Genomic DNA, 12599 nt, shown 5'->3' with positions numbered 1-12599 from the left:
AGGTGACGATTAAATGACGCCGCAGAGCCTCTGGAGTGAGGCCGAGTGCACCCGCTTGCTGTTCCGTCTTCTTTCTTTTCTCGTCTTTCGTTCGTCCCTATTATTCAGCTTCATTGAGAGGATTCGGACCGCATCACAAAAGCTGTTCCTTTGTTCACCGCGTTCCGCAGACTGAGCGCTTATAAGATAATAAAAAAATAAAGTAAAAAAGCGAGGTGCATGGGAATAGAGAGTACGCGTGCAGAACTGTGGTAAGGCGAAGAATGCGAATGGGCCGAAACGGATGCCGATTCACACTGTGTGAACCCGTTCCGCCCCACGTCGGAAGTGCATTCGTAGCCAGGCGTGTTACTTTGGAAGATCGACACTTTGTGCCGAAGGAAGGCGGCATCAGTTTTGACTCAATGGGAGCTGCGCGAGGAGGTTTTCCGAAGGCAACAGAGGGACGATTGAAAAACGGGTCAACGCGGCTACGCGTGATTAAGGAACGTGCCAGGAATGACAACAAGATAGGAAGAGTTGCGAGTTCTTCAAGCCGAAGACACTCGCGGCGTGAGCAATTGAATATAAACAATGGGGAAGCACAGCGATAGAGAGAGACCTGTTTCGCTCGACTTCGTTCTCCCGGTTTTCTGGGCAAAACCTTTGGCGGCTGGATAAACGATAGAGGTCGTGGGCATAGTGGGCTAGTGCGTTTATTGTTACATGCAGTATCCAGGGTTAACGACGTTTGTTTAGAGCTGAACATAATTCACCGAAATGGGAGAAAGACGCAGGTCAGCAGGTGTCGAGGCCGGTCCCTGACATCGCTGCGCGCAGAGTAAGTTAGAGGAAGAGCGTATTCTGACTTAACCCTTTTGACTAGAATAACACATTTCGGTCTAGTTGGTTGTTCATACCGAGATGAAAACAGTCTTGTGTCTGTCCGTTCCCGTCAATATGCGCTGTTTTCGCCTCGGCCCTCTGACCAAACGTCGTCGTCGTTGTTGTCGTTATGTAACCGTCATCGTCACCGCCACCTCTGCTGCTGCTTTTACGTATACCAGCACTGAAAGCATGACGTTGTCAACCTCCAGGTGGATCAAATAATAAATTTATTTACTCTCTCTAGGTCAGTATTGCAGCATTCTGAAAGCCTTTAAGTGAGCGATTGATTGCAGAGAAGCTATGGCAGATCCCATATACTGTTCCGTTCATTTATACGAGTAAAATGAACTCTCCAATTACTTTTTTTACAAAGCGCTTTACGAAACGTTCTCGCAGATAACAGCGAAAAGATGAACCACGACATAAGACATGGTTCTTGCTTGCTTCGCCGTTTTCGCTCTTTTATTATTGCGATATCAATTATAAAAATTCTATAGGCGGGTTTTTGCCGTCGCCGTCATGTTCCATGTACACGTGTGTGTGTGTGTGTGTGTGTGTGTGTGTGTGTGTGTGTGTGTGTGTGTGTGTGTGTGTGTGTGTGTGTGTGTGTGTGTGTGTGTGTGTGTGTGTGTGTGTGTGTGTGTTCGAGCAAGTAACATAAAAATATAAAAAAGCAAGTAAAATAAAAATAGCCTTATTGAAGTCCTGAGGAGCTCGAGTCACTTCGGTAGCTCTACGCCCAAGTCGAAACCTGGAGACGGAGTCTCTCGACGACTGCTCGGGCCCACTGGACAGCCTTGAGTTGGTCCGCGAGCTCCGTGCTTCTCAACGAAGCGTCCCAGCTGGTCTTATTTTGAAGGGTAGAATCCCTGCTTTTAGGACACAGCCAGACAATGTGATCAATATTGTTTCGTTAGTCTCGGCAACATCGATGCTTTTTTGGCAGCTGTCGTGTACACGCACGGCTTCCTCGCCATTGCAGCGTGCGTCCGCAAGAGGTTTGCAAATGAAGCGGAAGAGATTGCCATCGTCATCAAACTATGCTAGTACCCCCCAATCATATACTCATGTTTCCGTGCGGCGATTAGTGTCATACGCCGTGGTGGGCGGGGGGGGGGGGGGGGGTCTCCGGAAATTTCGGCCATCTGTTCTTGAACATGCACTGACATCGTACAGTACGCGGGCCTCAACCATTCGCCCTTCTTCGATATGCGACCACCGCAGCCGACATCGAATCTGCGGCATTCGGGTCAGTTACTGAAGACCATAACCACTGCTCTGCCTCGGCAGACTTATTTTGGTAGTGTCTGTTCTCTTGTTTGATCGTCCATCAGTCATTGTGTTTGTTCGTTTGATCGTCCATCAGTCATTGTGTTTGTTCGTTTGATCGTCCATCAGTCATTGTGTTTGTTCGTTTGTTGGTTCATTCATTGGCTTCTTCGTTCGTTCTTTTGATCTTTCGTTTGTTCGCTACTTTAACGTTACTTTGTTTTTTATCTTTACTTTACTTTGTTTTTTATCTTTACTTTGTTCTTCTTTGATCTTTACTTTGTTCTTCTTTGATCTTTACTTCGTTCGTTCGTTCGTTTGTTCGTTTGTTTGTTTGTTTGTTTGTTTGTTTGTTTGTTTGTTTGTTTGTTTGTTTGTTTGCTTTACTAGGCAACCCAGCTACCCCAACACACTGACGCTTGTCTTCACCACCACTTTGTTCTTTGCCGTTGCGCGCCCCCTCCAACTTTGAAGTAAAAACTATCCATGACTTCCATGAATTAATCTACATTCGCTCATGCCTCAATGCGTATCGATCTCCGTCGCGCGAAACGACTCCTCACCTCTCGACTTCCGTTCCACACCTGCCTGGTCGATTCCTCGACGGGCGCGCGATGATTTCGATTATCGGGTGCCGAAACGAGGACAGACGCTCGCGAACGAGATGTACCGGTGCTGAGGAAATCAGAAGTGATAGACTAGACGTTCAAATACGAAAACGAAAGTTCTCCTTTCCGGTTACCACCTCATTTCCCTAACTCAATCACGGCAAACAGCAGCACTTCTGTGACTCCCCAAGTCATCGATACGCTCGGAGATTCTTCTGACGTAACCTTGAGAGGTATTCCCCTGCGTACCTGGAAAAACTGGCGTCCCTTCCTGAGAGTCTGCTGGAAGTTTCTAGAAAGCGACTGAAGGCTCCTCCAGATTCTTAAATGCAGATTGGTCACAAAAGTGTCGTGCCTTTGGTCGCCTTAAACACCATCATTCGCGTGGATGTGCGTGCGTGCTTGGGTGGGAAGGTGTTTTAGTTATCATCTAACTAATAACATGTGTTTTGCAGTAACACTTCAAGGTAACACTTTGCATCTGGAGCAGCAAAATGGAAAAACTGAAGCATCAGGGTGGGAGGGGGGGGGGGGAGGGGGTTTCTTACACGTACCCTGATTCTGTTAGAAGAGATCATGAAACAGCGAGATTAGAATAAGGACAACAAAGAATCGAGTACCACGGGACAATCACCGAATGCCAACTCATTGTTCGTTAAGAGGAAACCAGCCCTTTATATAGTCACGGAAGAAACATGCGTACACAAAACGCTTGTTAATCCCAGTCACAATCTTTCTTGCAAGTTTATTTCACTTTTCAAAAATCTGAAGAAAAGGTGAACTGACACAATCGCCACCCTGATTAGGAGGGAGGAGAAATATTAGCGACCTCTTGGATAAGTAACGAAGAGGAGAATAGTATCTGTTCGCCCACTGCTCTACTATCGGAGAGAAAAATAAACTACCTAAAATAAATGTCATGACTATGATTAGTAATCGTTCAGCGTGCGCGTGACTCTTCTGATAGAAGTCTGGTTTTCTCCCATAACGCATGAAACATTCCATTTGTAGTCAGTGCTTGTCCCGCCGTCCTCCTTCCCCAAGTTGCGCTTGTTCTAATTACGCTGTTTCAGCCTCTGCTCTATAATTATGAACAAACTAGCCTTCATAAAGTTGCTGCCCAGTTCTCCGTTCTGTTATATACTACCCCTTCTCCCCACCACCTCTCGCTCTTTTTCTCTCTTGTTGTGCCCCTAAGCGCAAAAAAAAAGAACGGTCATTGGTGGTAATAGGTGCCATGAGAAACGTTTGAGCATCGAGGCGGATAGCAACTGCTCTTTTCGATCTGAGTGTGTTACGCCTCGGCGAACGGTATCGTCACGGAGCATTGCTGCCCAGAGACGGACAGACATGAAATAAAAAGAAAGAATAACGCCGCTATTCCGAGCTAGGGAAAAGAGGTGGGAAGGGGTGTAAATAGGAGGGCATAACGAGAAAACGGTTCAGCTTGGATGGAGACCCTCGCGTTCCCTGTCCCGGTCGGTTCAGCGACTCCCTAGTTTCGCCACCACTGCTCGCGTCGCAGCCGTTCGCGACGCCGCGACCACTCTTCGGGCGGTCGTCGGAGTCCTTGTCGAGGAATACCGCGGAAGTCTGTCTTTCCAGGACGCTTCCTCCTACGGTCGCGCACCAGTGCGTCCAAGAGAAAACGTGGTCGACGTAGTGTAGGAGATAGACAGACGGGAAAGGATGGAAACTGTCGAGTGCGCTTGAAGAGAATTGTCGTTCCGTGCGTCATTTGGTCCGCGGAATCGACCTGGCAGATCCTAAGCGTATATGGCTTCGCTGTAAATAACAACACTGATGACTGCGAATGGTAAAATGAGGACGCAAGTTACGCACGCATCGTTGTTATGACATTGAAACAAATATGCGCCGGTGACGGAACACAAGCACCCGTCTTGTCAACTGCTTCTACTTGTGTTCCGTCACCCGGGCAGTTTTATTCCGGTAGGGGAGGAAGAAACACCTATATAACTGCAGTAGCTATAGGTGGAAGGGGGGATTCAAAACTCTCCACCCCTGTCCGAAATGTCTCATTTTGTTTACACATATATGCACACACACGTACCATACAATCGGGCACACGAGTATACATAAAGTACGGTTAACACACCACCCCCTCTTCCCCCCCCCAAAAAAAACGAGAATTTTAGCTACTTTGTAGGTAAAAGTATCAGCGGAAGTGGTACTTCAATGTTACTAAAATACCATGTCGTTTATCCTTTGTGGTCTGTAGAGAAAACAAAAAGAGAGATAAAATGTGGGCAAGTACAGAAGGTGAAAAAGGTTTGTTTTCCTTGGTGATAGTGGCCAGGACATACGCACGTCCACTTTGGCCAGATCGGCCGAGACCAATTTGTCTCCGTGGAGCGAGTGTGGTCGCGATAGCGGAAGAGTCGCCCGACCGATGGACGCAGTGCTGCGCTGATGCCAAGTGTGTGCAGCGGGCGACGACTCCGACGAGGAAAACACTTTCCAGTATAGTTCCACGGTCAATTGGAGGGAGCACGTTGCGATCGCCGTTTGATCTCTCCTATTTTATCTATATACAAGTAGGGGCGCACACACTAGTTCGCGGTTGCTTTACGTAATGACTGGTCCTAGTGCCTCGTTGCATCTCTCTCGCAGACTTGTGCGATACGAGTCCCAGATCACGTTGTCCGGTACTCGTACATGCTTGAACATCGTTCAGAACAGCGAAATTAATAGATACGCAGCGAACCGGTGCTCACCAGTCATATTAAAAAAATAGGAGTGCCTTAGCTCGGGTATGCCAGAATATGCATAGCGTGAGGTACGGACGGATGAACGAACGAACCATTGATGGATGGACGGAAGGACGAACCACAGATAGACGGACGTTTATTGGCCATAAATGGCATGTTGTATGGAGTTGGGGATTTCATTTTGCTTCCATTATTGCTGTTTTGTGGCCCATTAAATGTTGAGTCAGTGGTTCTTCTAAAGGATTTAGCCTGAGGTTGTCAAAGACGAGGTCTATGCACGTTCCCCTGGTGGTTGTAGGTTGCTTCCAGTGGTACTATAAATGCATCGTAGAGCGTATCGAGGCATCATACACTGAAGAAGCCAATCGTTGTCCGTGATGTCAACGTTGAAGTCTCTGAGAAGTACAAGCCCCTCAACTCCGAGTCCGCTGCCATGGGCATTTTTGTCGTTTTTTTTTTCGCCTCTTCCACCACCTTACGTTCGTTTTCATCCATGGCGGAAAGAGAATGTTCCATGGTTGGCATGTAGCTGTAAATGTAGATGTAGATGTAGATCCTAAACTTGTGGCTCACACTCACCCTGTGGGATCAGCCAAGAATCGGGTAGCTTAACAAAAAAAAGGAATGTATATATTTAAATACTAATGAAAAAAATGTTGTGTGTTTCTTTTTTATTGTCCTCAGCATCATCGTCATGGTGCATGGTGGGTACCATGCATGCGGATGTGCTCACGCGGTTATTCTTCATCGTCATCATTGTTATCGCCATCGCCAGAAAAAGGACAAGCCTAGATCCTAAGGAGCCACAGACAGGTTTATTTGCAGAAATGCACAGAGGTCGACCTGAGTGATAGCAGACTTGTCTGATGCTTTACACAAGGGGAGGAAAAAGAGTAATTAATGACAATTGGAAAAATTGATAGGGGAGCATATACAGTTCTTTTCAGTTGACGAAATGTTATAGCCGTACATATAGTCCAGTTGCTTTTAAGAAGGCTATAACATCTCTTATGACCACAGTTGCACTGTTGGTGCCAGGCCAATTGCCCGAGACGGTCTAAATCGTTCAGTAAAGGAAATCAGTGTTTGTAGTTCACGTGTGTATGCTGGGTAGTCACAAAGTATGTGCTCCAGTGTTTTTGGCACACGGCAGTGTTCACAATGGTGACAGGAGTCACTGCGGCCGATGATATGTGAGTAACGTCTTGTGTGGGCCAAACTAAGAGGGATGCGGTAGCCCTAATGTGTTTCGCCCCTAAAACCAGGTAAGGTGCCGCAGATAATAGAAGCAGTACAAAAGCACGTTAGACTCAGAAAGCTTTGTCAGCGTGGCGGGGCGGAATCAATGCATCGACTGAGAAAAAAAGAAAATAATTATGTTTTTGCTTTCAAGTCATCTGAGGCGAATGCTCCGAAGACCCTGCGAGTTTTCTTACTATCCAATTCAGCGCTTCGTCATCGTAGCGAATTCATTTTCTTTTCTTTTTCACTTTTCTTGCCATCGGATGCCTGAAGGTCGCCCACGTCGTTTCTGGAGAACCGAGCCGCGCTGCTTGCGCGTACACATCTCTTTCGTTCACCGAGCCCTCGAGCGCAGAGCGTGAACGCGTAGGCGGGCAGAATTATTCACCTTGTTAGATACACAATTATTCTGAAATATATTTGCTAGGCTTTGTGGTGGTGGTGAAAAACATTTATTTACAAAAGAGAGGTGTAGGACCTCTGTAGAGGCCCCTACAGACTAGGTGGAGTCTCTATTCCGGGACCCCATTGGTTAAAGCCGCCGTCTTGGCTCTCTGGACCAAGGCCTGCTGGGCCTGAAGGTCTGAGCAGCCGAGCAGGGCCGCCTCCCAGTCCTCTCGCCTAGGGTTTGGGTTAGGAGTAATGGCTGCGTTAGCTTGGCAGGCCCACACCATGTGGTAGGTGTCTGCCACCTCCCCACAGTGCTGGCACTGTCCTGTGACCGTAGGGTCGAAATGTTTGACTATGGCAGGACATAGCAATGTATTCGTCTGGAGGCGAAGCAAAATGCGCTCCTCTGCTTTCTTCAACCCCCGTGCGGGGGGAGGGTAGCGGCGATGACTTTCCCGATAATAATAAAGAATTTCCTTATATCGGAGGAGAGGGTAACCCTCCTCATCGGTCTCCATCGGCATTGACGAAGGTAGCCCGGAAATGAGCGCTCGGGCAGCCGCATCTGCAGCCTCATTTCCCCGCAATCCCTGATGGCCCGGTGTCCATATAATGCGTTTCGGATGAGGGTCCGTGTCTCTTATGCAGTTGCGCAGTATTGTCTCGGCTAACGGTGATATGTACCCGGCTGTATAATTACGACACGCTCGGCGCGAATCCGTGATAATATACCGGGAATTACTGTGAGAGGCCGCAAGGGCAATGGCGACCTCCTCAGCCTGTGTTACAGAATACGCCCTAAAGGTTAGCCCATCCACCTGTGTGCCCTCGTGAATAGCAGCCGCCGTGTACCACCCCTTGGAGGTGGGGCCAGCAACGTCCACGTAGTACACACCTGGCTTCTGTCCAAATTGTCGTTCCAGCGCCCGAGCGCGTGCGTCACGTCGCGCTGTGTGTTCATCTCTGTCCATTTTAGTGGGTAGAGGTCGGACCAGAAGGGCTGTGCGCCACAGTTCTGGCACTTTGACCCGTTCCTGTTGTTCGAAATCATGTCTTATGTGCAGACGTGCAAGCAGGCGTTGGCCAGAGTTGGTTTGGGCTAGCCGTGTGTACTGGTTTAAAAGATGGGCTTCCTTCAGCTCTTGGTATGAATTAATCACACCCAATGCCTTGAGACGGCTGTTGGATGTAGAGATCGGAAGATCAAGAGCCCGCTTTATTGTCTTTTTAATGATTGCCTCGATTCGTTCTTCCTCATGTTTGCGGAGGGAGAGGTAAGGGACGGAGTACATGACCCTGCTGGTGACAAAAGCGTGCGCTAGCCGCAACGCATCTGTGCACCGAAGTCCCCCCCTCTTGTTGGAGACCCTGCGGATCATGCGACCCACCTGGTCTCCTATCTTCCTTAATTTCGTCAATGTTGTGTCAATCCGGAGCTGCTGGTGAATGTATAGGCCCAGGACCCTGATCTCCTCCGCTCGTCTGATTGGGCCCGCAGGAAGAGTGATGGAGATATCTGTGTTGTCTTTAGGCATGCCTCTAATGTGAAGGAATTCGGATTTGTTGGGTGCGCATTCGAGTCCGCAACGCGCCGCGTAGGTGTGTACAATTTCGGCAGCCTGTTGCAGACTGGTCTCAATGGCACCTAAGTTCCCTTGAGTTGCCCATACCGTAATGTCATCGGCATAGAGGGCATGATGAATGCCCTCTATGGCCGCCAGCTGACGTGGCAGGTGCATCATTGCGACGTTAAATAGAATGGGGGAGAGAACAGCCCCTTGCGGTGTCCCTCTGGTACCCATTTGATACGGCCCGAATTCGGAGTCTTCAATGCGGAGCAGGGCGGCTCTGTCCGATAAAAAGTCCTTGACGTAATTAAATGTGTTCTGACCACAGTTAGTGAGGCTTAGGTGTTCGAGTATGACGCTGTGTTTAACATTGTCAAAGGCCCCCTTCAGATCTAAGGCGAGGATGACCCTGTCGTTATGTTTCATCGCCACCGGTTGGATGACCTCTCGGTGTAGTTGCAGGAGTACATCCTGTGCCGATTTGTGAGGACGGAATCCGAACATGGTAGGGGCGAAAGCCCCTTTCTGTTCAAGATATTCCGAAAGTCTGTCCCGCACCATCGTCTCCATCAACTTGCCAACGCAAGACGTTAGAGAGATGGGGCGAAGGTTGTCTATGTTTACTGGCTTCCCCGGTTTGGGAATGAATGTGACCAGTGATGTCTTCCACTCTGAAGGGACCGATATCCGACCACTCCAGATGGCGTTGATGTATTCCAAGAGGTGTGCCAGCGCAGGATCGGCCAAATTTGCCAGCGTCTTGACCGTGATTTTATCCTTACCAGGGGCTGTTCCTCTACGCATTTTAGCCATTGCCGCCTTCATATCATGTAGAAGAAAAGGGGCATCTAGGGTCTCGTTTTCTTTTCCCGAATATATATACTCCGAACCTCTCGGATCGTGCACCTGGCAGAGATACCTGTCGCGAAGAGTTTCCGCGAGTTGCGTTGAAGTACCCTGAAATCCGTGAAGGGCTCTTCGCAGGTGTCGTTGTGTTTCTCCTCGCGTTTGCGTGGGGTCAATGAGGCTGCGAAACAGCCCCCATGTGCTTTTGCTTGACATCTGATGAGCGATATCATTACATTTGTCTGTCCAGTTTGCATCTGCTAAGTGCGTAGCGTATTCAGCTGCCTGTGTAGTTAGCTCCTGAATACGTTTTCGAAGGGGTCTATTATGCTTCTGACGTTTCCAGCGTCGCGTGAGGCTCCGACGGGCCTCCCACAAATGCAGAAGGTGGTTGTCAACGGCTGGGTGTTCATCCGATGTTCGCACTACGGTTTCGTATTTCTTCTGAGTAAGCATGATGTGTGCAGCCCAGTCTGCGTAATTGCCGGAACGGAGGATAGGCGGTATAGTTTCCGTGCGCATTTTGTCCCAGTTAACTAGTCGCGCTTGTGTGTCCTTCCGTTTGAAAGGATGTGTGGAGAGTGTGACGTTTAGGAGGCAGTGGTCACTGCCCAGGGTCTCCTCTAGGTTAGTCCATGTAACGTGTCGTGTGTTCTTAACCAAAGTGAGGTCAGGACAGGTGTCCCTGGTCACCGAGTTGCCAAGGCGCGTGGGGGTGGCCGGGTCGGTGAGAAGGGTGAGGCTTAAGGTGGAGATAAGCTCCGCAAGCCGCCTTCCCCTGGCCTCCTCGCGTGTGTACCCCCAGAGTCGGCAAGGGGCATTGAAGTCCCCAAGAATTATCAGAGGTGCTCTGTCGGCACATTTCAGTGCACGGCAGAAGATCTCTGCATAGGTGACGTGGAGTGTTTTAGGCGGAGTGTAAATGTTCAGTATATAAACCGCGTGATTTATCCTACGGAGAGGCAGTATCTGCACCATTGTGTAGGAATGCTCCGATTTAAGCTCGAGATCAATCTCCTGCGCAGTGTAAGATTTATGCACCAGAACACAGGTGGATGGGTCCCTTTGAAACGTGTTATAGCCTGAAAGTTTAGCCTGCAAACCTGGCTCTTGAAGGGCCAGCACTGCGGGCATCACGTCCAAATTTTGAATATAGAGGTGTAAATGAGACCTTTTGCGCCGGTCTCGGAAACCTCTGCAATTCCACTGTATTATCGAGAGCGATTCTCCTTTTATCCGTGCTCTGGAAGGAGTACCTGCCATATTTATTGTATTTGTTGAGGTGGGCTAGTGAGCGGTTCAGCGACGAGAGCTGCACCGCCACTTTGCGCATTCTCTATGGAGTCGGTAGATTCCTGCTGTTTTTCGCCCTCCGCTGCACGGAGGATTTTACTGGGGCGCCCTACCTCACGGATAGGCCCTGCACGCCGTGCAGATCTCGGGTTACTGCTGAGCCATGTCTGAATGGATTGCGTTACTTGCTGCGTTACGGTGGCTATAATGAGCTGCGTCTGCATCTGGATAGCCGTCTGCACAGCTTGACTAATCATATTCGGGAGCTGGGCCATCTGTTCAGGGAAATGTACTAGCTGTTCTTCGATATTAGAGACCCGGGACTCCAGATTTTCAATCAAGGCCGAGTGAGACGTTACTGTATTGCCCGAGCACACAGAGGCCGAGTCACACTCGTCATCCATGTGCGGTAGAGGTTTCTCCGCCCTAGCTTTTTCAAGTGCCTGAATTTTGGATGCAAGCTGCGCATTTTGCTTCTTTAAGGACTCCAACTGATTACTCATCTCGAGCGTGAGAGGGTTTGAGGAAGGAGATGACTGTGAGGCGGCCACTGCCCAGCCACTCACCTGTTGGTTTGGAGCACTGCTGAGTGGAGGGAAAACCCCGGCCGGGAGTGTCGGGGCCTGTTTCCCTATTCCTGGCTTGACTTCTTGAGACACGTGCTTGTTTCCGGCTTTCTGTTGCGGTGGTTGCCGCTGTTGCTGGCCTTGCTTCCCCTTCTTCGAAGGTCGGGGCGACCGCTTGTGCCGTGTTGTGGCGGGTCCTGCCTTGTTCGTTGCCTCCGGACGTTGCAGCTTACGGAACTTTCCAGTGCAGTCCGCGGACCCTGTGAGGTGGGCCCCATCGCAGATTATGCAGGAAGGCTGACACTCGTGTTCTCTTAGGCCGTCTGTAGTGGCCCCAACTTGTTTGCCGCAGTATCCGCAGCGCCCGTCTTCGGGGTGAGGGCAGTTGTCCACCCGGTGGCCAACCGTACCACATCTGTAGCACGCCGGGATTGTTTTCTTATAGGTGTGTACTGGGACACATTCATAGTTGTACTGAATGTAACGGGGAAGTCTTCGGCCCACGAAAGTCACCACCGCTATATTTGAGGAGCCAAGTTTTCGGATGAAAGCGATGTCGCCCTCCCTCCAGCGAAGTTTCGGCTTGAGTGAAGCAGAGGTTTCGTCCTCGCGGACACGGATGACCCCTTTGCAACAGTCGCCATTGAGTTTGAGATGGCCACGGAAGGGATATGTCTGTTCCCCAACCTTGAGGTCGAATTCCTTGATAAGCTTGTCCACCACGGATGGGGTCTGAGTGCCACAGACAATGACGTTCTGTTCCCAGACGGGCCAGACGCTGAGGTCGTCGGCTGCCAGGTCACCAACGTAGCGAGCTACTGCAGAACCCACTTCTCCGTGCTTGAAAACCATCTTCAAATCGAGGGTTCCTCGAGGTTTCAGGACCACGATGAGGTCTTCCGAGCGTAAGCGTGGCGTCTGTTTCGGGCGCCACTGCTGTGCTGTCTTCTTACTTCCTTTTGGCGAAGCAGCGCGAGCACCGCCGGGAGTCACTGAGCGGGGAATCCCCGCCTGGGTCAGCGACGCTGTGCTGGCGTCTCCCTTGGTTGTCGGATTTGCCTGTGTCCTGCGTTGCCGTAGACGCATCAGGGCTTGCAAACACTCATCTTCGGTGGGTGGAACATCTTCATCTTCATCTCGTTTTGTGGCGTCGATTTCAGTCCATTGCATGGTTACCGGGTCATACCCGGTGATCTTAGTTGCCGCCATACCCGGGAATCC

The sequence above is a fragment of the Rhipicephalus microplus genome, chromosome 5 (genome assembly GCF_043290135.1).
Source record: "Rhipicephalus microplus isolate Deutch F79 chromosome 5, USDA_Rmic, whole genome shotgun sequence".
Classification (NCBI taxonomy): domain Eukaryota; kingdom Metazoa; phylum Arthropoda; class Arachnida; order Ixodida; family Ixodidae; genus Rhipicephalus; species Rhipicephalus microplus.
The sequence above is the reverse complement of the archived record's forward strand: the minus strand, read 5'-3'. Positions refer to the sequence as shown.